This window comes from Macrobrachium rosenbergii, chromosome 56, assembly GCF_040412425.1.
Source record: "Macrobrachium rosenbergii isolate ZJJX-2024 chromosome 56, ASM4041242v1, whole genome shotgun sequence".
NCBI classification, from domain to species: Eukaryota; Metazoa; Arthropoda; class Malacostraca; order Decapoda; family Palaemonidae; genus Macrobrachium; species Macrobrachium rosenbergii.
In genome coordinates, this window is record NC_089796.1 from 16,206,802 (window position 1) to 16,232,154 (window position 25,353).

General features: G+C 34.8%; 1 long non-coding RNA gene and 1 pseudogene across 1 annotated transcript in view; both read left to right on the forward strand.

The window, feature by feature from the left end:
* Window positions 1-21,163, forward strand: part of LOC136836575 (lachesin-like) — a 394,713-nt pseudogene extending 373,550 nt beyond the window's left edge.
* Window positions 21,164-22,273: 1,110 nt separating this feature from the next.
* LOC136836725 (uncharacterized) overlaps window positions 22,274-25,353 on the forward strand; it is a 275,318-nt gene continuing 272,238 nt past the window's right edge. The window contains exon 1 of the long non-coding RNA XR_010852459.1: window positions 22,274-22,570. This is a non-coding gene — a long non-coding RNA (uncharacterized lncRNA). The remainder of the gene's footprint in view (window positions 22,571-25,353) is intronic.

A 25,353-nucleotide genomic window follows, 5' to 3' on the forward strand; every position in this document is an offset into this window, starting at 1 on the left:
CACCAAAGTAAAGAAGTAAAGGAAAAGGAAAACTGCCCGGAAAGAAACATGTATACGGAAAAAAACACTTTCCCTGGCGAAGCACTTTTGAGCTCTGGATATAGTTGCGAAAGAAACCCTGTCCGTGGGATATTTCCATCAGGGAGGGTCCGAAGGTGGAAAAATATATCAAAATATGAAAATACTGAAAGAGCAAGCGAAGCCTGAGAGCACGAAAAATAAAGTAATATGAAAGCCTTTTGAAATTAATAGGAAACGCGCAAAATATGCACTACTGCATAGAGGCACGAAATATTCTGCTTTATGTTATGTATATAAAAAAAGAGAGTAGTAAGCTCTTACGGCAAGTTGGGTAATATATATATATATATATATATATATATATATATATATATATATATATATGTGTGTGTGTGTGTGTGTGTATGTATGTATGTATATATATAGATATATATATATGTATGTGCGTGTTTGTGTATATATGAATATATATATATACATATATATGTATATATATATACACATATAACAAAACATATAATTCAAGTCGCCATAACTCTAAACAATAGTACATGACACCTCGATTACGTTAATTAATGAATATTCTAATCAGCAATTTAGTTTATTCTGTGATGTGTGCCAGTCTTAAGTAGGTTTTCTGTGGTGTACTTATTTACTAAAACTAAAGGGAAAACAGGAGAAGGTAGGAAATACAGGGTCGCATTTCGTCCCAATAGTGTCGCTATCTGTTAGGCCTCTACCGGGGAATTTTACTGACAAGTCCTCCCTATCCAGGACAACTCAGCTGCCTGTAAGGATGCCTTTCCTTCCTCCTGTTGACAGTTTATCGGGTACCCGATAAATGTATCTGCAGGTTGAAGTAGTTTTTTAGTTACCTGTAACAGAATACTATTGAGATGGCTTTGTCTGTCCATCTGCACTTTTTCTGTCCGCCCTCAGATCTTAAAAACTACTGAGGCTAGAGGGCTGCAAATTAATTTGTTGATCATCCACCCTCTAATCATCAAACATAGCAAATTTCAGCCCTCTAGCCTTAGGTAGTTTTTATTTTATTTAAGGTTAAAGTTAGCCATAATCGTGTTTCTGGCAACGATATAGGATAGGCCACCACCGGCCCATGGTTACAATTTCATGGGCCACGGCTCATGCAGCATTATACCGAGACCACCGAAAGATAGACCTGTTTCTGTTGGCGTTGATTATACGCTGTAGCGGCTGTGCAGAAAACGTTTGCGCATTTTTTACTTGTTTTTAGTAGAAACTAAATTCTGGCTGGAGGAATGATTGCATAATGTTAACTAGGAGTACCGACGGCTGTCCAGAAGATTTTATCATTATTTTTTTTAAAAACCAGAGAATATACTTTAAAAAATTTGAAGTAATAGTAAGTGGTGCTTAACTAAGGAGGCTATTGTTTCTAGTTAACAGCATTGAAAATCCTCAGAACATGAGAAGTGTCTCTTTTTACAAACGTTTTGGGAAGAAATAATAACAAAAAAAAAAAATCCATAATTTTGTTTCTTGTCGACCGCTTTCGAATTGGTAATTTTCCATTGTCTGATTTGACCCCGAAAACGCAAACATCAAAGGCCTTGGTAAATAATAGCTATATTGCATCGCGTATCAACATAGGGGGAGCCCAGTGCTTTTCCTATTTAATGCCTGAATTGAACGTTTCAAAGGACTCACCTCACACAGTCGGTTAAATGAGGCTTGTAATAAAAAAAAAATCATTAATGTAAATTACACTAATGCTGTTGATAAATATCCTCGTTTTTGTCAAGGGTGTTATTCGGGTGTCAAATTCAGCACAACAGTCGGCTGGAGCTTTGGTCGAAGTTATCGGATTCCGCGTTCCGGTTTTTTTTTTTTTTTTACCATTGTTTTTTTCAACTTTTGTCATTTTAGCTCATTTGTTTTATTGTTCAGTTTCTGCTACTCTTCCGACACTGTCTGTTGATGTATTCCAGGTCATTTGTCGGCACTGTTGATCGTGTGGTTACGAGTAAACGGGTCCTTTCATGAGCAAACAGGGTCTGTTGAATCTACCATCACCATTATCACATGCTGATAACATTATTATTGGCATTGATATCATTGTTGAAGTCGCATGTCTGACAGCGTTAAAGGTCATATAGCGATGATATTTACTGTTTTCATGAATATATTTATTATCTTCACCGCAGTCTGTATCTGCCCAACATCTACTGCATCTCTTGCCGATAAAAGATGATTCAGTAGAATGTTATGCCCAGGGTACAAAACATTCGGCACTAAAGAAATGTCTCCTGTGCTGTATTCTGTATCTTGGTACCAGATTTACTTATTTACGTGCTTCGTTTGAAATACGTAAATAAATCATAATACATCGACTTTCTTACCGTTAGAAGAGTAAAACAGAAGAGATTACGATAACCGAAAAAGGCACATTGAAGTTAGGAAGAGCAATAGGGGGAACTTGTTGATGTAAGATATATAGCATACGAGCTTATGTAATAAACTAAGACCAGAAGCTAGAGGTGAATGGAGGTTTGTGGAACTGAAAACACTGGATAGACATGAGTGGTGGAATTTCAGAGGCCTATACGCCGCACGGTCATGAAAGCGTTGGTGACGATAATGATATGAAAAATGAAAAGAAAAAACAAGTAAAAAATGCGCCGAAGTTTATTCGGCGCAATCGAGTTTTCTGTACACCGCTACAGCGTATAATCAAGGCCACCGAAAATAGATCTATCTTTTAGTGGTCTCGGTATAATGATATATACGCCGCGGTCCATCAAACTTTAACCACGGCCCGGTGGTGGCCTATCATATATCATTGCCAGAAGCACGATTATGGCTAACTTTAACCTTTAAAAAATAAAACTACGAAGGCTAGAGGGCTGCAATTTGGTAAGTTTGATGATTGGAGGGTAGATGACCAACATGCCAATTTGCAGCCCTCTAGCTCAGTAGTTTTTAAGATCTGAGGGCGGACAGGAAAAAGCTCGGACAGAATAAAGTGCGGACGGACAGACAAAGCCGGCACGATAGCTTTCTTTTACAGAAAACTAAAAGCTGACCAGTTAAATCTTAACCCTTTGAGATTCCTATCACGTCATACAAATTTCACTTGAGATTCGGACGACTTCATCTCTAGAATATTAAGAAGAAAATAATTAACCATTAATGTTTTGACATCGGGAGCACTGATATGACGTCTGGAGACTATTAGAGTATGGACAACTGTCTTTCCAAAACAGAAAATATTTAAAACTTTCGCCTATTTGTTCCCGTTTTTTCACGTTCTTATATGCAGTAACTGGCATAAATTGTAGTCATATATCTATCTATCTAACCATCTATATATATATATATATATAACATATATATATATATATATATATATATATATATATATATATATATATATATATATATATATATATATATATATATATATATAAAACAGTGCAGCACGAAGGAACATGTTTGAGAATATCACAAAATCTTAAGTGGGTTTTTGTGATATATATATATCTATATATATATATATATTATATATATATATATAAATATATATATATATATATATATATATATATATATATATATATATATGTTTACATATATCATTTAAAAAGGAAATTAATTGCACTTGTTCATGGTTGAAAAAGAAGTTATGAATCACTGTTGTTTATTTACATTTTTAAACAAAAAGTTAAGAAATTTCTGTTCTCAGCTAACTGCAGCGTCCCCTTGCAGGTGCATAACTTTTTTGTTTGTACTTCTTCAAGATACTACAGCAAATAACCACTATTTGTCTTCAAACATGAACCAAAAGTAGCACTTTATTACGAAGAAGAAATTTACAACAAGCGATAAGAGAAAAGGATCTCTAAGCTCTCACGCGGTAATTCAGAATTCAGCGTTTTACCACAGCCAAGTTTGTTATCCCCCAAAGATCTCGAAGGGAAGAGATAATATTATGAGAGGTAAAGCAATTAAGGTATGATTTCCCTGAGATAAAACGCTGATTACTGTCAGGAAAGTGTGGCAGGAAGAAATTACTGTAGGGGAACACAACCTGTAAATAATAAATTGTGATACAAGCTATGTATAGCACAACCAGTAACTTGGCATCGAGGTTCGTATATTTGCAATGGCATCTCATTATTTTGAAAATATACAAAATAATTTTCTCAAAGAAATTTAATAAGAATACGAGCAGACAACTACAGTAAGCGAGAAAAACAGATAAATAACATGCTTAGGAAAACAGATATCCAGTTCTACAGAAAGTCTAAGCAGGGGGTTACTGGAGATAAGGAATGTTACTTACCTCATAAGAAAGCTACTAGACTACGCATAGTAGCCATTACTGCAATGACTGAGACAAATAGGTTTCCGTTATTATATCAAGCTTCTTAAGATTGCTAACTTTTCACAACGTGTAAGATAAGAAATTAGTGTAACTTATCATTGTAAAACTTGCTGATTAAATCGCAATTATGAAAGTCTAAGTTATAGGTGATTACTAGGTTAAACGTCGAATGAGAGAGAAAAAAAGATTTGCACTTCTAAAACTAACACGACAGTGGTAATAGTTACGCGTCCATAAAAGAAGCAAGCGGAAAATTAAACTCGACGCTGCAAGACAGCAAAAAATAACAGTAAAAAGTTTCCCTATATATATATATATATATATATATATATATATATATATATATATATATATATATATATATATATATATATATACTATATATATATATATATATACATACATACATATATATATATACATATACAGTATATATATTTTATATATATGTGTATGTACGTATGTATATATATACATATATTATAACGCTTTCTAAAGGAAAATAGGAAACGCATAAATTATTCATCTAGTTTATTGTAGAATACTTAGAATCACTTTGAAATCAGTGTTCTCTTCGCTGATTGTGTTTTGAAATACATATTTTTAGTCATTCGCCTCTTCGTAAGTTTTTAATCATTCACCTCTTCGTAATTTTTAGTCATTCGCCTCTTCGTAAAAGCGCTGGAAATATATTTCCTAAAGCTCAAACCGCGAAAATATGCTCCAAAAAATAAAGAAAAAGATTGAGCAAGGAAAAAAGGGTTCGAAATTATAATATCAAATTGTCGTCATGCTTTGGGAGAGGAAGGTTTTGAAAAATGGTTTGCTTTCCCTAAGAAAACATTGAAGAAAATAAGTGGAAGAAGAAAGAAAACACAAAGTGTCTTCACACAATTTCGAGTGATATATTTTTAATAGTTGTATATTTGATGAAAAAATTCCCTTTAATGTCGGTTATTTTTAAGAAACGCAACGTTGATTACATTTAACTTCATATTTAAGAGAAAAGATATTTGATGACAAATATCTCTTCAGCTTCAGTTACTTTAATAAGAAAAAATCCTATTGTCACACTTCTGCCATATTTAGTGATGTTTTAAGAGACAAGTCTCCCAACTTCTTTAGTATAAAGGAAAAACATTAATCACATTCGTCCTTCATATTTAGTGATATCCTTAAGAAAAAACGATATTCAATGACAACTTCATCTTCAATTTCGGTTAGTTTAAAGAGAAAAGGAGATTTTATTATTGGACTTTTCAACAGTATATTTCAATGATGTTGGATCTGCTGACGACAAATTCCTTTCCCATTTTTCATCTCCCATTTTTTCAACTTGATTTTGTCAAATTTTCAGTGGACATTTACTACTGGCAAATTTCCGTTCGAAATCAGCTTCTTCAATATATAAGTACCAAATGAGTCATCAAGTGTTTATTGTACATTTATTTATAATATTTATTTCACTTTTACGTTTGCATTAAGCCCTAGCAGCAAGTTTCTAAAATGCTTCATTAATCAGATAGATGGTCCAAATCAAGTAATTAATGATATTTAATTCATTTTCCGCACAACTTTACTACATCAAGGTACTGATAAGATCGATAATTTATGTTGTTTTTACTTTTTATTTCACCAGATAGATTGACGAAATCTAATTATTCCTGGCATCGAGAACCAATGTGTATTTTGACGTTCCAAAAGTGATTCATTTCAGCAAGTGTTTATACTTTTAAAAACTCAGTTCCCCAGATTGAGGGTCCCGATCTAACCAGTGTCCAAATATTTATATTTCATGGATGGCAACAAAAATAATCATTCGTGATACCAAGAATTTAAACCCTTTTGCATTTCACTTCACATCAAATACCCAGTATTTACATTTTTTCATTTCAGTGCACCAGATGGATGGTCCGAACCTCGTCCTGCGACAGGTCAGCAGGACGCATATGGGCGCTTACCTCTGCATTGCTACTAATGGCGTCCCCCCGTCCGTCAGCAAAAGGATCACGCTGGATGTTGAATGTAAGTAATTTAGCTTCGTGCCAACATTTCTTCTAAAGATTTATGGTACTGCAGAGAGGCGTTACGTTACCTGTATGGTAATTCGTCGCTATGCGGGCCAGTGGTATTTTCTGGTCGTTGCCACAGTGAATGGTATCTGCCGTATAAGCTCAGACAGGAACATTTGTTGTCACAGGCTCGTGGGTTTGCGAATGTGAGTTGGTTTTTGGAACTGCTGAGAGCGGGAATGGGCGGGGGTTAAAGTTATAAATGTCAAAAGTTTATTATGCATTAGATATGCATAATTTATAGATATTTAAAAGGCATGTGACACGCTAGCTACATTATCAACATGGAAACGGCTGAGAGTTTATTCAAAAGTGATTTGGTAAGTGAACACTATCGAAAGGATAACTAAGGCTCTTCAGCAGTTAAAGATGCGAGTCCTTCAGTACAAAATACACCTACTGAATGGTGAGGGGTATATTTCAAACATTTTTGCAAGGCGATGAGTGTACAATTCTTGGGTATTGTGAATCTGATGAAATTGTCTATCCATTCATGGGCAAATCCCATCTAGCTTCAGACCTTGTTTTCATCGGGCGTAAACTAAAGAAGGGCCTATGATTGTTTAAAAAAAAAAAAAAAAAAAAAAAAAGACAGGCTTTTGGCGAAACCCACTCATCAAAGAAGCTACAGCTTTGACACATGTAATCGAAAAGTAGTTATTAATTACCGAGATTTTTTAATTTCTTTGTAATTATTGCTTACAGCTCTTTATTCTCTTGTTAATTAATTATATATTGCTCACGTACTAAAATTAATTTTGTTCTCCGACGAACTAGTCAGGATTGGTACACCTCGTAGAAACTATCATTCTTATTAATCTTATTCTTACATTAATCAGATATCTGAAAGACGAGTATCTAATCACTGGACTTCTTCTAATTGTCGTTTATTCATTACGTGTTATCATTAGTCTTCATAAGAGCTGTCGAATTTTTGCTGTAGTAGAAATTTTTTATCTTGAGTGTAATGTCATTTTTAGTCTTTTAAAACTAATATAGAAAACCTATTTTGGAATAAAAACAGTAAATGATGAAAAATCTCCGTAAGAGAGAGAGAGAGAGAGAGAGAGAGAGAAGAGAGAGAGAGAGAGAGAGAGAGAGAAATCTCCAGATGATTGAAAACAGCTTTCAGGATTTAAGATATCGACAGACAGATAGATAGATTAGATAGATAGATAGAAAGAGAGAGAGAGAGACAAGTAACCAAGTCAGTGAACGATTGAACGTAGCCTTCAGCTTTCAAAAGGTAAAGAGAGAGAGATGATTAAAACAATAAAATAATTTTAATGTAGATTTCAGCATTAGAGAGAGAGAAGAGTGAGAGAGAGATGTCATTAAATCGATATGATTAATTTTTCAATATTGAACGCCAAAAGAGAGAGAGAGAGAGAGATCTGAGCCACAATTGATGCATTTTATTTATAGTACGTTATATTCATAACGCTAATCCATTGTTTATTACCGAGACTATTATGCCTCTTCTACAGGAATTTCATAAAATACAATGCATTATCAAAATACATGAATTGATAACCAAGCATATAAATAGATGAATAATCAGCATTTATAATTAAGAAATCACATATTTTCCCCTCCTATTCATCTAGAATTGTCTGAAATGTCGATAATTAGAAGGATAAACGAACATATGCTGAATTATTAACTCAACAGGGCACCAAAATGTTGTAGTATGTAATTCCCAGTCTTTCTTCCCTTGCACAATTTTTACTATTCCCCATACAATGTCAGATTATCTGCGCCTTGCCATAGCCCCATTGCCTTCCTTACCTCGATGACCATTGTTACTGTAACGCCAGTTTATTATACCAAATCCGGAGGTTCTAGCCTCAATAATATATGATCCCCTTACCATCAAGTATTTAACGTGCCATAATCAGCGTCCTACGCCCGTCTTTGACAGTCGCACCGCAGATGCACGTTCCTAACCAGCTGGTGGGGTCGCCCATTGGGACCGACGTCCGCCTCGAGTGCTTCGTCGAGGCCCACCCTCGGGCCATCACCTACTGGGAGTTTCGGGATTCGATGGTGATGAATTCCTCAAGAGCCACCACGCACACGACGGAGGACCGGTACAAGATCCACATGATACTCACCATCAGAGGTGAGTGACTGTGGCTGATTGATGTGCTGTGAAACACATGCACCAAAGGCTTAGTTTCTCTTATTCTTTTGATGGTGTATGCATATATACTGTGTGTGTATGTATGTATGTATATATATATATATATATATATATATATATATATATATATATATATATATACAAACACACACACACACTCAGACACACACAATATATTATATATATATATATATATATATATATATATATATATATATATATATATATATATATATATATATATATATATATATATATACATACATGTAATGTAACTTTTCCTGCCTTGGGCTTTTTATTCTTTGGAAGATTACCTTGCAAGGTGATGATCAGTTGAACACGTTTCGTACGAATATTTGTGCATTATCAGTAATAAAAACTGTCATATACATATACATATATATATACGTATATATCTTTAACATTGCCTTGTTTTCTTTCACTAAGTCATTATCATCGTCGTTTGACAGCATTGTCGCTACTTGTCTCATTGCATGCAACTGAGTCATTTATATTAATCTTTTACGCCTCTCCTTCTTTAACAACTATAGGATTTTTTATTGCATTGATACCGGTATTTTTCTATACTCAACTCACTCAGCGGCATTCTTCATTGAGATACACACACATATTTACATCATTTTATATATATATATATATATATATATATATATATATATATATATATATATATATATATATATATATATATAAATATATATAATATTAGATTATATGTGTGTATGTGTGTGGGCGCGTGTGTAGATATACGTTGTCAACATAATATATAGTTATCATTTGAAAAAATTTTTATTACTAAACATAAATACACTTGCACAAATACACACAACTAGAGTGGTACACAGCGTGTAACTCCAATGAACTCTAAATAAACAAACATTAAATTGCGTATATTTTTTCCTTTTAACGCAGATCTCAAGGACAGCGACTTCGGCATGTATAAGTGTATTTCCAAAAACTCCATAGCCGAGACCGATGGTTCCATCACGCTGAACAGTAAGGAGAACCAATTATGTATTAATGCAACCTGGTTGTGTTTTGCTTTCGATTCCTTAGAAGTATCCTTTGAATGACTTATCTAACTTACCATTTATTGAATAATTTAATATTTCGTTGATGGATATCATTCATTTAAATTAAATGTACGGTATATACAGATATAGGCTTGCCTTTTTTGTGTTAAAAGTTACATTTATCAATGAATGCGGTTTCTCTTGGTCTTATAGACACCGCTTCAGCGGTCGTTCCAATAAGTGTTAAGAATTGTAAATGGAATCCATCAAATGGACTCCTTGAAGTGATTGTATCTTTTTGGAACAGTAATGTTATCATTATTAATTCATGACTTTCCATATCGTAATTAATACCTAATCATTTCTTTTTCTCTTCTCTCTTCCAGAAACTCAGAGACCTACTTCGCCACCACAGATTTTGCTCCATGGTTACGAAGGTATGATATGTTCTTGCATTTGCTCTCTCTCTCTCTCTCTCTCTCTCTCTCTCTCTCTCTCTCTCTCTCTCACACACACACACACACACACACACACATTCGTATTCACTCAAATTTTACCGTATGGGATAATGCGGAATTGTTATGAAAATTAGTTTATGAAATTTCCTACTTTTTCCACGGCAAATTGCGCTTTAGGATAAATTTCCTGACTTTTATAACGCATCCACTGATAAAGTATTGAATTTTAATGGCGTTCCGGGTAACTTCTCATAACCTTGAATGAAAGCGAAACTCCTGATGCTGAGAAAGAATGATTGCATTGGTTTATTAGAACAGGGTTTTATTGATAATATTCCTTGAAACTGTTCAGAATGTTTGTGCGTGAATCGATATGAGATGACTTTATGGAGATTCTTAAGAGGATTCTATTATATAGGGATCTTTAAGATGAAACTCTTGATGCTTCATTGTTCCAATTAACTTTTTTCCATCACTTTAAATTAAGTTTTTGACTCTGCGCCTCACACTAACTTGATAACTAGATTATCTTAAGGTCAGGAAATCATGGCTTAAATTGGTATAGAATAACTAATGCATTACGGTGATGAAACCAGAGGCAAAATATATATTGCTTGCAAGCAGGAGTTTTATGCATTAGAATGAAAGCATTGCATCAGCTGCATGAAAGCTTATATTCCTATTATACACCATGACTCAGTAATTGCGTGATGTGATTTGCCTCTCTCAAGCTTTTCCTCAAAGGGTGTTTGTTTTGATCTAGATTTTAAAAAAAAAAAAAGCAACAACACAAACAAACAAAGTGTTCCCAATACGAGCTCTGACATTCTGGGGAATGTTGATCTCCAGATAGCCGTGACTCATCTGAGAGAAACGGATATATAAGTATATTCTCGGCAAAAGGCCCCGTGAAAACGCAGGGCAGGCTTTAGAACCCCACTGAACGCCGTGGAACGCCACGGAAGACTTTATGATTCATAGTTTTGATAAATGGAATGAATGCTCCACCACGCCTGTAGAACAGAAACATGGAATGGTGATTAATGTTAACTCAAAAGAATAGCCTCCCAGTGATGAATGAATGATGTAAAGACTGCAAAGGGTCCGTCGTCGAAAGTGTTCAGTATTTCCGAGAATTTATTGATGGCATCAGGATCTAGTGCTCTTGTTTATGTCAGAAGTGGAGGACATTAAATATTGCATAGTGGAATATCCTAATTTTAACGACGCCATCATTAAAATCAGATTCGCAGCCTACTGTTACTCTTTCTCTCGCACGTGACCAAACACGTTGGCTATAAACGACTAAGGCTAGTGATTTGATAATAGATTAGTACAGAATAGCTAATACATTTACGAAGTGATCCAAAAGTATACTAATTAGGAGAATTAAAGCAATTTGTCCCAATTTGGAAATTCAAGAAAGTGTTATGTTTACAAGAAATATTCTGTGTCTGGGGCACTGAATTGCGTGTCTCATAGCCAGATTGTGGCCTTGATTTAAAAAAAAATCCCTTGTATTTCACGTTAAGCAGTGAATTGCACTGCAGAAAGGATGGAAACCGATAGAAAAAGTGGCGCTTAACTTTTCGCAGATAAAAAAAAAATTCCAACAATGTTGCCTTTTTCTCCTCCTTGGGTCAAGGTCGAGTCGTAGGACGCTTCTCATGAAAAAAACATCGCCTTCGAATTGATGAAGATCTATTCACCTCCTCAAGGATGGAGAGAATAGATTAACCTCCAGAAGTCTTCATAGGCTGCCCGAGAGTTGTTCATTTGCAACCAATCTCCCTCTGAAAACTACTTTTCAAATTTGGGGACAGTAAACATCTTTTCTTACACACACACACACACACACACACACACACACACACACACACACACACTTGAATGCTCACGAAAATTATTCTTTTAAAGCCATTCTCTTACCGCTAAATAGTGTTGGACCTGGTGCCAGTAAACCTTTCTAGTTACACCATACACTAAGCTACAAAGTTCTTACAAACAGGACCTACAAAGTTCTTACAAACAGGACCAAGTCATGTAACTAGAAAGGCTAACATTCGTAACGCTGCACTGTGACGCCTTTGCCATTCTTTTCAGAATTACCTTGTAAACAGTCAATTTCGTAGTATTACTTCTCATTAAAATCAACAGATATTTCTACTTTGTAATTAAGAGCTTGATGCTAGCGAATTTTTTTTTAAGTGTAAACAGTTTCACATTTCACACTTTTCTCTACTTATTCTAAGTAATGTTTTTTTCATACTTCCTAACTTATCCTGTATTTTTCAACGCTTTTATTAACCTGTTGTTTTTCTCTTTTTTTTTACGTTGCCTCTAGAGCAGCTTGAATAGACTTAACTTCTTGGACTCAAAAATGCAGCTCTAATTTTTAATAGCCGATATACCAGTTTTAAATTATCACTGTCCAGTCGATATCTTGTATCGTCATAGTTTCATTAGCAACAGATAAAAAATAACTGATCAATTCAAGTAATTTTCAGTAGGCTGCTCAACCCCTGTATTTAACATCAGTCGTGTCTTTATTGATAGGAGGTAAATTAAAGCCGTTTCCTCGTTTTATGCTGATATGATCTAACTTATTTATCAAATCGTTTCAAAGAGAAAAAGTAAAATAGCAAAGCCTAAGACGAATTGCCAAAGAAATTCGTAATATCTTGCTATCTGTCATCTTCCAAGATTTGCCCAATTTGAGGGTAGAAATAAAATTGCGTTCTAGTCTCTAAGAAGCAGTAATAGTAATAGTAATCAGCTTGAGCAAACATTGACATTAGCCGAGACCAAATGTAATTCAAGGTTAACCCTTATGGAACAACCCGATGCCCGAAAGAGCTTTGACTCTTAACCTAAAATTATGCGACGGGTGGCCAAAGAACCCCCCCCCCCCACCACGAGATCTGGCTCCTTTTGACGGATTCGATTTTAAGATGAATCACCGAAAACTCTTTGATTCAAAGTTGATGCCGCAAACCAGATCGCTGGAAACGGAATCGAAACATCAATAACTGGCGGACGAAATATGTCGAGAAAAAAAAATGGGAGTCAAAAAAACGGAAAGGAAAAAATGAGACGACTTAAATCAACTCGTTGCTGCTTTGATCAAATTATCAGGGGGTCAAAGGCCAAAAGGGCAAGGTCGTATAAATGTCAGGGATATCGATCAGATTTGTCAGAGGAGGTTGACTATGTGGTTTTCTTGCCCTTCGATTTCGTTATGTTGTGAAGAATGTCGGGTATTTTCAAAGTGACATTTTATATTATTACTTTTTTACGTCTGACTGGCAGGTCGAAAGCAACGCACTTTGCCATTTCAAGGTACATTGGAAGAAATTCACTTTATTTCTCACATGACACGTTAAGACAACCGTGTTTTATAAAGTTATGTTGAACACAAGCCTGCGACGTCTTTCGTATTTCTCATGAAAGTTGTTATTTACGTGTCAGATATTTTGGAAAATGTAAGTCTTATATTTTCGGTTCAACGTATCATCATTAGTTCCCATTTTGCCTCTGAAAACACTCACGATTTGAATGGGGGTTGAAAATAATATTATTCTTCCTCAAATACTAAATCATGTTAAACATAACATACTTTACTGAATATGTCAGATTTTTTTTTTAAATAAAGGCAGAATAATTCGTCAATTCAGAAGGTAATATACCTAACATACCGAAAGTGGATTTACAATTAGTGAATGAGTGAGTCTGTGTACAAAAAACAGACACACTGTACGGAAAGTAAAAATTTGTATCACTTAACTGTTAAAGGTAAAGAAAAAAACTTTTGGGTCAACCTTTTCGTTTTTAAATGGAACAAATCGGATGCTATTTCGTAAATCGTTGTCGTATTTAGGATTACGTTTTAATAAGATTACAGTTCAAGTTTTATATATTATGGCCTTTTGGGGCTTGTTTCACCAGAATGTTTACACATTTTAAATAATATTAGTAAATATTTCCGGCTCAGAGTAGGCAAACTTTTCTGGGGGCTAGCGATGCACATGATAATGTACATACGTACATATGTATGCGATTTTACATTAGAGAGCCTTCGGAAAACATATTGATTAACGTAGTTTAATGCCGTGTTTTGAGGATTATTTTTATTTTAAAAAATATTCAAGGATCATTTTGTAGCAAAATTGTATACTCGTATATCTGCTTTACGGAGAGAACGATCGTATCACTAACCCTTTACTGTATAACATGACTTTCTTAGTATGCTATTTAGTCTAAGTTGTTTATTATTAGGAATATTTAATTAATTTTTTGTTTACTCTTCTGATTGCTAAGAAATTCACAACTGGTATGGCTAGCTTGGAGATTTTGTCTGCTTCATAATTCACATATACAACCATACTTTGTATATACTGTATATGCTGCTTCTTCATGATCAAAACTAAAATTTCAGAATTCTGAATTTTGCCAGAGTTTTATGTGCTTCATATTAGAAAGACCAGCCAACGGATGTTATCCTCATTCATTGCATAGAAGTGTCACTTAATCATAGCTTTTATAGAATACTTATATATACCTTGTTTCTAATGTTCATGTTTCATAATGTGGCAATAACGAAGGTTCTCATCTCTTTACCAAATCATTTTCTGATAAACACAGTTGTACCTGAGTAACAAGTTTCTCTTAAAGCCCATAAAAGAAAATATAGGTGTTATTAGTTCTTTGCCTCTTAACTTTTTTTTAACAAATGTTAGTTTTAAATATCAAGTGATAAAACCGTTATTTAGCAACGTAAGCATAAGAGAAATAGGTTTAGCAGGTGGAACTGTTACTGACTGTACTTCCCATGAAAATTAAGTTCTTTGTTAACAAATAATTTAAGAAAGGGAATATCAAAATGCTATGTTGGCCGGATTTTTATGGTGATCTTTTACCTTTTTCCTTTGTAACCAGTGTATGTGTTGCTGTTCAAGCGCCTTTGTACCCCTTCTCAAAGCAATCGTCCCGTCAAAGTGTCCTCTTTTATAACAGTCCGCTCTTCCGAATGTTCCCTTCCTTAAGCTAACATCCAACCCCCGTCACAGGTTCTTATTTTTAAAACACTGCCATTTAAAACGTCCATATCCTTACAACAATTCTGCATCAAAATACTCCTATTCTTATAACAATCTTCCTTCAAGACATTTTAATGGTGCAGCCTTCAAAACATTATCCCCCTTAAAACAGATATCTCTCGAAAGCATTCTTTTCGCCGTAGAATTTACCCTTCAGAATATTTCTTTCCTCTTCATCCACCCTCCAGAACATTTATTTATAAACTTGTCCGTTTAACCCCCAATTTCAAACGTTCCCATGCGAGTAACAGTGTACCCTTCAAAACAGTCCTCTCCTCATTACAATCTCATCTAGCTTTCAAAGTTCTCATCCTTCTGACCCATCCAAACATTTCAATCTTAAAAGAAAAGTTCCTCCAAATGTTCCCCTTGTAACAATCTGCAATTCAATATGCTCTCTCATCATATCAACGTTCCCTTCAAAACTCTCCTCTTATAACACTCTGGCCATTAAAAATGTCCCCCTTTTTGTAACAATCAGCACTTTGCAACTTCCTTCTTCTCGCAGTAGTCGGCCTTTCATAACGTTATATTATCTGACCTTCAAAATGTTCATTGCTCACAACATTCCACCCTCAAAACGTTCCAGTATTCTCGAATCCACTACCCACTTTCTAACAATCCACTACCCATTTTCTAACAATCAACCCAAAAGTGCTGATTTTCGTAACAATGCTCCCCTCAATGCAATCCCATTTTTATAACAATCTTTACATGTCAAAACGTTCTCTTCTGTACGCCAGTACGCCTTTCAAAATATTCTCATTTTCCTAACAATCCTCCTTTTTCAAGACGTCCCCGTTTCCCTAACTATTCGCCCTTCAAAACGTCCCATAAGACCACCCTTCAAAACGTTCATATTTTCATAACATCATCCTTCAATACATTCATATTTTCATACCGATTCACCATTCACAACATTCCCATATTCTTACATCCCCCCTTCAAAACGTTCTGGTTGCCCTAACAATCCACCCTTCAAAACGTTCTCATTGACTTAACAATTCACCCTTCAAAACGTGCCCATTTCCATAACAATCCCCCTTCAAAACGTTCTCATTGTCCTAACAATCCCCCTTCAAAAAGTTCTCATTGTCCTAACAATCCACCCTTCTAAACGTGCTCATTGTCTTAACAATTCCCCCTCTTCAAAAGGTTCTCATTACCCTAACAGTCCACCCTTCAGCACGTTCTCATTGTCCTAACAATCCCCCCTTCAAAACGTTCTCATTGTCCTAACAATCCCCCCTTCAAAACGTTCTCATTGTCCTAACAATCTCCCCTTCAAAACGTTCTCATTGTCTTCACAATCTCCATCTTCAAAACGTTCTCATTGTCCTAACAATCCCCCTTCAAAACGTTATCATTGTCTTAACAATCCCCCTCTTCAAAACGTTCTCATTGCCCTAACAATCTCCCCTTCAAAACGTTCTCATTGTCCTAATAATCCACCCTTAAAAACGTTCTGATTGTCTTTACAATCCGCCCTTCAAAACGTTCTCATTGTCCTAACAATCCGCCTTCAAAACGTTCTCATTGTCTTAACAATCCCACCTTCTCCAAAATCTTCTCATTTTCCTAACAAGCCTCCCTTGAAAACGTTCTCATTGACCTAACAATCCCCTTCAAAACGTGCTCATTGTCTTAACAATTCCCCCTCTTCAAAAACGTTCTCATTGTCTTAACAATCCCCCTCTTCAAAACGTTCTCATTGCCCTAACAATCCCCCTTCAAAACGTTCTCATTGTCCTAACTATCCACCCTTAAAAACGTTCTGATTGTCTTAACAATCCACTCTTCAAAACGTTTCCATTTCCATAACAGTCCACCCTTCCAAACGTTCTCATTGTCTTAACAATCCACCCTTCAAAACGTTTTCATTTCCACAACAATCCACCCTTCAAAACGTTCTCATTGACTTAACAATCCACCTTACAAAACGTTTCCATTTCCATAACAATCCACCCTTCAAAACGTTCCCATTGTCTTAACAATCCACAGTTCAAAACGTTTCCATTTCAATAACAATCCACCCTTCAAAATGTTCTCATTGTCTTTACAAACAGCCCTTCAAAACGTTCTCATTGTCTTAACAATTCCCTCTTCTAAACGGCAAAATGCTCTCATTGTCCTAACAACCCTTCAAAACGTTCTAATTGTCTTAACAATCCCCGCCCCCTGCAAAACTTTCTCATTGTCCTAACAGTCCACCCTTCAGTACGTTCTCATTGTCATAACAGTCCACCCTTCAGTATGTTCTCATTGTCATAACAGTCCACCCTTCAGTACGTTCTCATTGTCATAACAGTCCACCCTTCAGTACGTTCTCATTGTCATAACAGTCCACCCTTCAGTACGTTCTCATTGTCATAACAGTCCACCCTTCAGTACGTTCTCATTGTCATAACAGTCCACCCTTCAGTACGTTCTTATTGTCCTAACAATCCCCCCTTCAAAAAGCTCTTATTGTCCTAAGAATCCCCCTTCAAAACGTTCTAATTGTCTTAACAATCTCCCCTTTAAAACGTTCTCGTTGTCCTAACAGTCCACCCTTCAGTACGTTCTTATTGTCCTAACAATCCCCCCTTCAAAACGCTCTTATTGTCTTAAGAATCCCCCTTCAAAACGTTCTAATTGTCTTAACAATCGCCCCCTTCAAAACGTTCTCATTGTCCTAACAGGCCACCCTTCAGTACGTTCTCATTGTCCTAACAATAACCCCTCCAGAACGTTCTCATTGTCCTAACAATCCCCCCCTTCAAAATTTTCTCATTGTCTTTTAGAATCACCCTTCAAAACGTTCTCATTGTCCTAACAATCCACCCTTCAAAACGTTCTCATTGTCCTAACAATCCACCCTTAAAAACGTTCTCATTGTCTTTGCAATCCGCCCCTCAAAAGGTTCTCATTGTCTTAACAATCCACCCTTCAAAACATTCTCATTGTCCCAACAATCCGCCCTTCAAAACGTTCTCATTGTCCTAACAATCCCCCTTCAAAACGTTCTCATTGTCTAAATAATCCCCTTCAAAACGTTCTCATTGTCTAAATAATCCCCTTCAAAACGTTCTCATTGTCTTAACAATCTCCCCCTCTTCAAAACGTTCTCATCGTCCTAACAATCCACCCTTCAAAACGTTCTCATTGTCTTAACAATCTCCCCCTCTTCAAAACTTTCTCATCGTCCTAACAATCCACCCTTCAATACGTTCTCATTGTCTTAACAATCCTCCCTTAAAAACGTTCTCATTGTCTTTACAGTCCGCCCTTCAAAACGTTCTCATTGTCTTAACAATCCACCCTTCAAAACGCTCTCATTGCCATAACAATCCATCCATCAAAATGTCTCCATTTTCATAACATTCGACCAATCAGAATATTTCCATTGTCATGAAAATCCTTCAACACTTTCCCCGCCCCCAAACAGATGAAGACAGCTCGTACAGAAACAGAGGGAGACAAGGAAGAAAGGAGTTGCACAGGAAACAGTTAGAAGAGACGAGGAGGAGGATTCAAGAGGAAGAGGAGAAGAGGAGGGAAAAAGAAGAATCAAGGAGGAGAGCGAAAGAAATGGAGAGACAGAGACTCCAACATGATTTCGACAGAGGTCAGAGTAACCAGCAAGCGACTCGGGTCACTCATGCTCAAAGTAAGCACATTGGGTCACATATTAGTTTTTTCATTCTTTTATTTTGTTATTTGTGTTGTCCCTGTTCGGTAAATAAGTGAAATCGTCTCTGTTGGCTGATCTTTGTGAATAATCCTTCCTTTAAAGCATTGTGTACAAGACTTATAAAATGTTAATATTGTATGTTGTTTGCTGATCATTTTAAATCGTTACCTAAAATAAACATTCAGCTCACATGGAGTAGGTCTGGTGATGCTTGAGTAATTTAGTTATAAGTTTAGGACAGTTTTTTCTTGTAATTTTCTTTAGAAAGATGTTTCAGATTTCTTACCTTTCTGTACATTTCATCTTTTAGGCAGAATAATGTAAGAATTGTTTAGGAGGCAAACTATAAGCTCATGGTTTCTGTTGGTTTACTGATGGAAAAAGAAATAATGAGGCATCATTATGGTCAAACTTATTATCAATATTTCATCAGGAAAACATAATGCACTCTATAATTAGTCAGTAATGGAGAATATCAAAATTTATTCCTAATGAAATCAGCGATTGCTGGTAACTTATTGAGAAAGCATGTATATACTGTTCTAGCAAGAAAATATCTCTTACAGCAGATTTTACACTTTTAAAGATTGAATTCAATAGAAGGAAAATATTGGCGAATTAAGATACAGCATAGATTGATTGCGTGACTTTCATTAATATCTAAAAAAAAAAGAAAGGTTACTTAACAACCAGTTCAGACTATCATAAAACATTTAATTCTCGGCAAACGTTTACGAAACAGTAAAACAGTAGAAGCATCAGCAGGTATGAATATTTTCCAGTAATTATTTTTGAGATCATCATTACTACTCAAAATGTGATTTATAATGCTGTCAGTGTTGCTGATTAAAAGGAGGCATTTCTGATACTGTAACAGCTACACAAAATAAATAAAGATAATTATAGGTAATTATCGAAAAAGACAATAAAAGTTTCCATAAAAACGTTGAGGGTAATTTTGATGCACACACACACACACATATACAGTATATATATATATATATATATATATATATATATATATATATATATATATATATATATATATATATATATATATATATGTGTGTGTGTGTGTGTGTGTGTGTGTGTGTGTGTGTGTGTGTGTGTGAAATTTATCACGTCACCGTGATTCAAATACAAGCAACAAGCTACAAATGTCCTTTAATATCTAATTCGCTCTACCTCGGAAATAATATGTTTTCATGTTACCCGAAGGGGAATTTTTAGTAGATAGTAAGACCGTCGTCTCGTGGGCTCGAACCACGGAAGAAAGAACTCAAGACTACAGTGACGTGCATTAAACCACACGGCCATCAAGGCCATTAAAGGACATTTGTAGCGTGTATATAATATATATATATATATATATATATATATATATATATATATATATATATATGAAGTGCCAAATGCAAATTATTTGCACCGAGGAGATTGCCAGATCTTTCCGGAATATGTTGTTAGTTATGAATGAAAATGTAGTTCTCAGTATCAAAAACTTCTCCTTTGAACAATCTGTATATAAAAAAAAATATTTAAAAAACTGAGTGAGTTAGTAGCGCCAGTATATTTAACCTTAAAACAATTACGTACGATGCTAATTTTAGAATATCTAGACAATCATCGAGTAGCATAACGGCATATAATGTAGGTTAATTTCTTATATCCTAATGGTGTATTTAGTGTCATAAGAAAATTTATGTAAACATTAATTATCAATAAGCTGAGGATTCTCTTACCAAGCAATTCAGTTAACAACAATAATCCATAAAAAGGAAGAAAAGTTAGTTTGCCTCCATGAAATGACAATATTTTCTTTTCAACTTGCTAAAATAGCAAGCCTGGCAAGTAAGTGGCTGTTGATAGTTTAAAAAAAATCTCCAATATAAAATCTTTGGAGGTGACATACAAAAAATGTAAACAAAGGTAAAATTACACCTTGCTGTGTTATATTGTAATAAAGGGAACATTTTCCAAAACCGAAATTTGATGACTTGCAAGTACTGAAAATGCTTAAATGAACTGAATAACACCCAGTGGCTCCTCTCCCATTTCCCCCGCAGGTGGAAGCGACTCTGCCCTGAGGACTCACAACCTGGCCACGGTCACCCGGTGTCTCCTAGCACTCTGCGTTCTCGGTCGTCTTAGCCATCATATATAAGAGAATAGCTTTGTTTTATGAAAGGGGGAAAGATGGGGTTCTCTTGGGTTTCCCTTTTAACGCGCACTCTCGTTTAATCGTTTTCTTTTTTCTATTTACGGGTACCTTTCGAACTGTTAAAACGAAAAGCCATGTTTTCGTGGATTTCTCTACTCTGTATATACTGTCTATACTGTCAGATTTCCTGTAACTTTCAGTGTAATATCATGTGTATCAGATTGAATGTAAATATAAAGGTTGTTTGAACACAGGCGGTTGTTTCATATTTTCCTCCAGATGGAAATCGTACCCAGTGGATGATGAGGAAGGAGCATATTTCTGAGGGAAGTTTTAGCATGAATTCTCTCTCTCTCTCTCTCTCTCTCTCTCTATCTCTATATATATATATATATATATATATATATATATATATATATATATATATATATATATTAGTGTGAGTGTGCGTGTTTGTAACTGTGCTTGTCAATTGATTTTTCATTGCTATTTACATGTTCTATTTTCTTATTTACATTCTTTTTTTCACTTCACGCCATTGCAAAATCTCTATCTAATTAAGTTTTGCCATGTCGTTTTCTTCCGTATAAATTTTGACCTATTTCGACTACAGTAACACTGAATGCAGTTATGAATTGAGTTTTTAACCTTTTTACCAGATGTAACAGGTAACTAATGGTAAGTATTTAGTTTCAGATATGAAAAAAATCTGCCATAACACAAGTTCCGCATTAAATCAATTTCTCCAAAGCTATTCTGATTCTTCATCAATGCGTTCTGCAAAAACAGACTCCCTGATGTCAGCAACATTTACTCATGATGAGGGTTAAAGGATTAGAAATTTATTCTTATTTTAAATTATAACCATAGTTTAATATGATATAGAAACTCAGTATAAGGGATTGTAATATGTATGGTATATATATATATATATATATATATATATATATATATATATATATATATATATATATATATATATATGCTATATATATTTATATATTTACATACACACCCTTGTACTGTAATTAAAAGTTCAAAAGATTCACGTATTGGAATGGCATGTCTATACAGATTTCTTTCCAAATCAGCACAGTTGGATCTTCATTTGAAAAAAATATCAGTGTGCTGTTGGTAGGAAACACAAGGTAAGAGTGATATCTTGGGTGGCATACTATTTTTCATCAACATATGAAAATAAGTCCCCGTTATAACGAAAGGCTCCACGGTACCAGTGACGACTTATGTTTTTTATTCTTTTGGTGCCTTTGTTTACACTAGTGCATTATGGGTACATATCAAGTTCTACCCACATTATTAAACAAAATTTGTAACAGGTGCTATTAAGTTCTAATGCAGTCATTTTTGTTGTAGTGTTGTGATTCTTGTTAACATTAATCATCACGTTTCGAGATCAAAGGCTGCTGTTTATTATAAGGAATAATAAACAAATATACTAAATTACTACGTGAAAACGTGTCGACTGCTTGCAAGTCTACTCCATTGGCTCAGGGCTAGGCCTAGGCCCAAGTGGATCCCACAAAAGGTAAGCATTGATTGAAACAAGGCAGAGAGGGAATAAAAAGTGGAATAATCCTATATTTCTTGTAGGCTTTAACTCACAAACCCGGTTCGGTAAATAATGGGCCCATAATTGGTTCCCTCGTATAGGTTAGGCTAAATTATGCAAGGGTGTATAGGTTACCCAGAAACGAGGATGTTGGGTTCGCTCAGGAATGTGACATTCACTCCAGTCAGTACTACATTTGGTTTATTTCAACGGGAAATATTTTTTCCCATAGTATTTGTCTTAGCCTATGTAGCCTATTGGTATTTTCCCAATATTATTGGGCATAAGTACTAGCCTACATTATTTTTCGAGCCATGTAAGCAGCCCAGGTAAATGATAGAATTATTCCTAAACCTAGTGTACCATATTGGTTATTGGTTCAGGATTCGCTTGTTTTAATGATTTCCAGAGGCACCGAAAACCTATGTTTTCCCTCAGTTGCCCTTCCATATTTCATTGGGCTAGACATATCCTAGGTATAAAGGAAATGTCACTGGAACATATGGTTTCTTTTTTTTAATTGGGAAATTAATATATCTTGCTGGGTGCTGGCTACTCCTACAAAGTGCAGTTAGTTAACAAAATAAAATTAGCCTAGCAAAAGTGAAGATACTGTTTGTTGATTTGGTGGAAAATTATTAGGCATGTATCTTACGAATATCTGACTAGCTACCTCTTTACAGTCCAATTGTTTCGAAAAATTAACTAAACCTAGGACCTAGGTTAGCCTAACCTAGAAGTCAGAGGCAACAGATTCTGTACACCATAAATTTAAAAACTAGAACAGTTGGTTGTTTACATGAATGATAATGGTAGAAAATGCATAGAACAGAAAATTACTATGTTCCATATTTGGTGAGAAATTACTTTATTTGATAATACTAAGGTAATGTAACAAGAAGACTTATTCTGTGGTTTAAGGTAGGTTACTCTAGTGAGTGTGGGAGAGATAGAGAGAAAAAACAGTTTCTTTTTGTTAATATCAGAAACTCTAAAGTTATCCAAACTTGGTAGTTGACATTAGTAGTTGGGCCAAGGTTACTTGAGTGCAGAATTTACCTTGTGATGCTGTCTTATTTTATAGTAATTTAGGCTAGTCTTGACCACCAAAACGTGGACATAGGTTAGGCTAGGCCGGCCTGCTAAGCGACCTGGTAGACACAGAGTAAGTAGACAGGTAAAAGTTGCCATTTAAAGCAAGGTTCAGCTAGATTATGGAAATTCACCCAACCAAATGGTTTGCCAAAAATCCCAAACACAAGCATTTTGCCTGCTTCATATGAACCACTCCAAATCACCTGTGATATGCTAAATAATTGGTACTGATCAGTAGAACAGCTTCTGTATATCTTACAGATGAGATATATCAGATTTAAATATTGATTTTATTACTAATATTAGGGGGCCGTTTTGAATTGGTCATGACAAATCATAAACAACTGATAGTATACTTTGGTCTTCAGCATATTTCATTATACAGGTACATGTATTTTTAGCAGAACAAAGTGGGTGGCTAACCAGCGTTTTATCAGTGCTAAGTATCACTAATATGCTTAATTTGGGAAAAATCCTTGCTTTTTTAATTGAATCAATTAAAATGGTAGTCTTGTGAATGATACTCTCATTTTTCTGAAACAGTATTAGGCAGGAAGAGTACAATGGGGTATAGTATGAAGCTGTTGATCAAGGAAATTTACATGTATCAAAACTCCGGAACTAATATGGGGATTAAATCCTGTGTCCAAACTCTGATATTGTTTAATCTTGAGGTAGTGGTTGGCATATAATAATATTGAATAATTAACCAAGCTTTGATTAATACTATAAACTATTACTAATGAAGATACCATAAATAATAATATATATATATATATATATATATATATATATATATATATATATATATATATATATATATATATATATATATATATATATGTATATATATATATATGTATGTATGTATATATATATTATATATATATATATATATATATATATATATATATATATATATATATATATATATATACATATATATATATATACATACTTTCTTGAGCTTTCAAGCCTATCTTGGACACGGATCAGCAAGAAAACTAAATAAACTAGGCAGTACATCTCCCAGTATTCTGGTAAAAGAGGTAACTTCAAAACAGGGTACAGTGAGAGCTAAAATGTCGTTATTGGTCATAATTTAACAAATATTGAGTGCAAGGTGAGGTGTCGTACTTGGTCACAGTTTGCTAACTATGTACTAAATAGTGTACATGTAATACACTGTTACTGAAAATTTTAGCTTCAAGTATAAGGGACTATAACTTGTCAAGGTAATGGCATAAGAAAAACCAGGGACCAAAGTAGGTATGTAACTTACTAGCTGCATCATCAGGACAATGCTAGGGTCTGCATTGTGGCCTACAGAAGTGCAGACATGGGGACTGTAAACGCAGCAGTTAGAAGTCACAATAAAGAAATTATTTTGCAATTGAAATACCCATATGTCAGAAAAAACCTACTGTATATCTTTGAATATAAGCTAAGTGTTAAACAACTACTGTGAGCATATAAAACTTTTAAATCTGTAATTAGGTACAGTCTGAATTTTGTTTGCGGTAGCCTACTGTATTTTAGTACAAATGGATAAATTCAAAATATTTTTTTCATGATACATTTTGAGAGGATTCCATCAGGATGCTTGTCTGAACCATTTACACTCCCCCATGTCTAACGGTAATGAGGGGTCAAAATGGAGAATT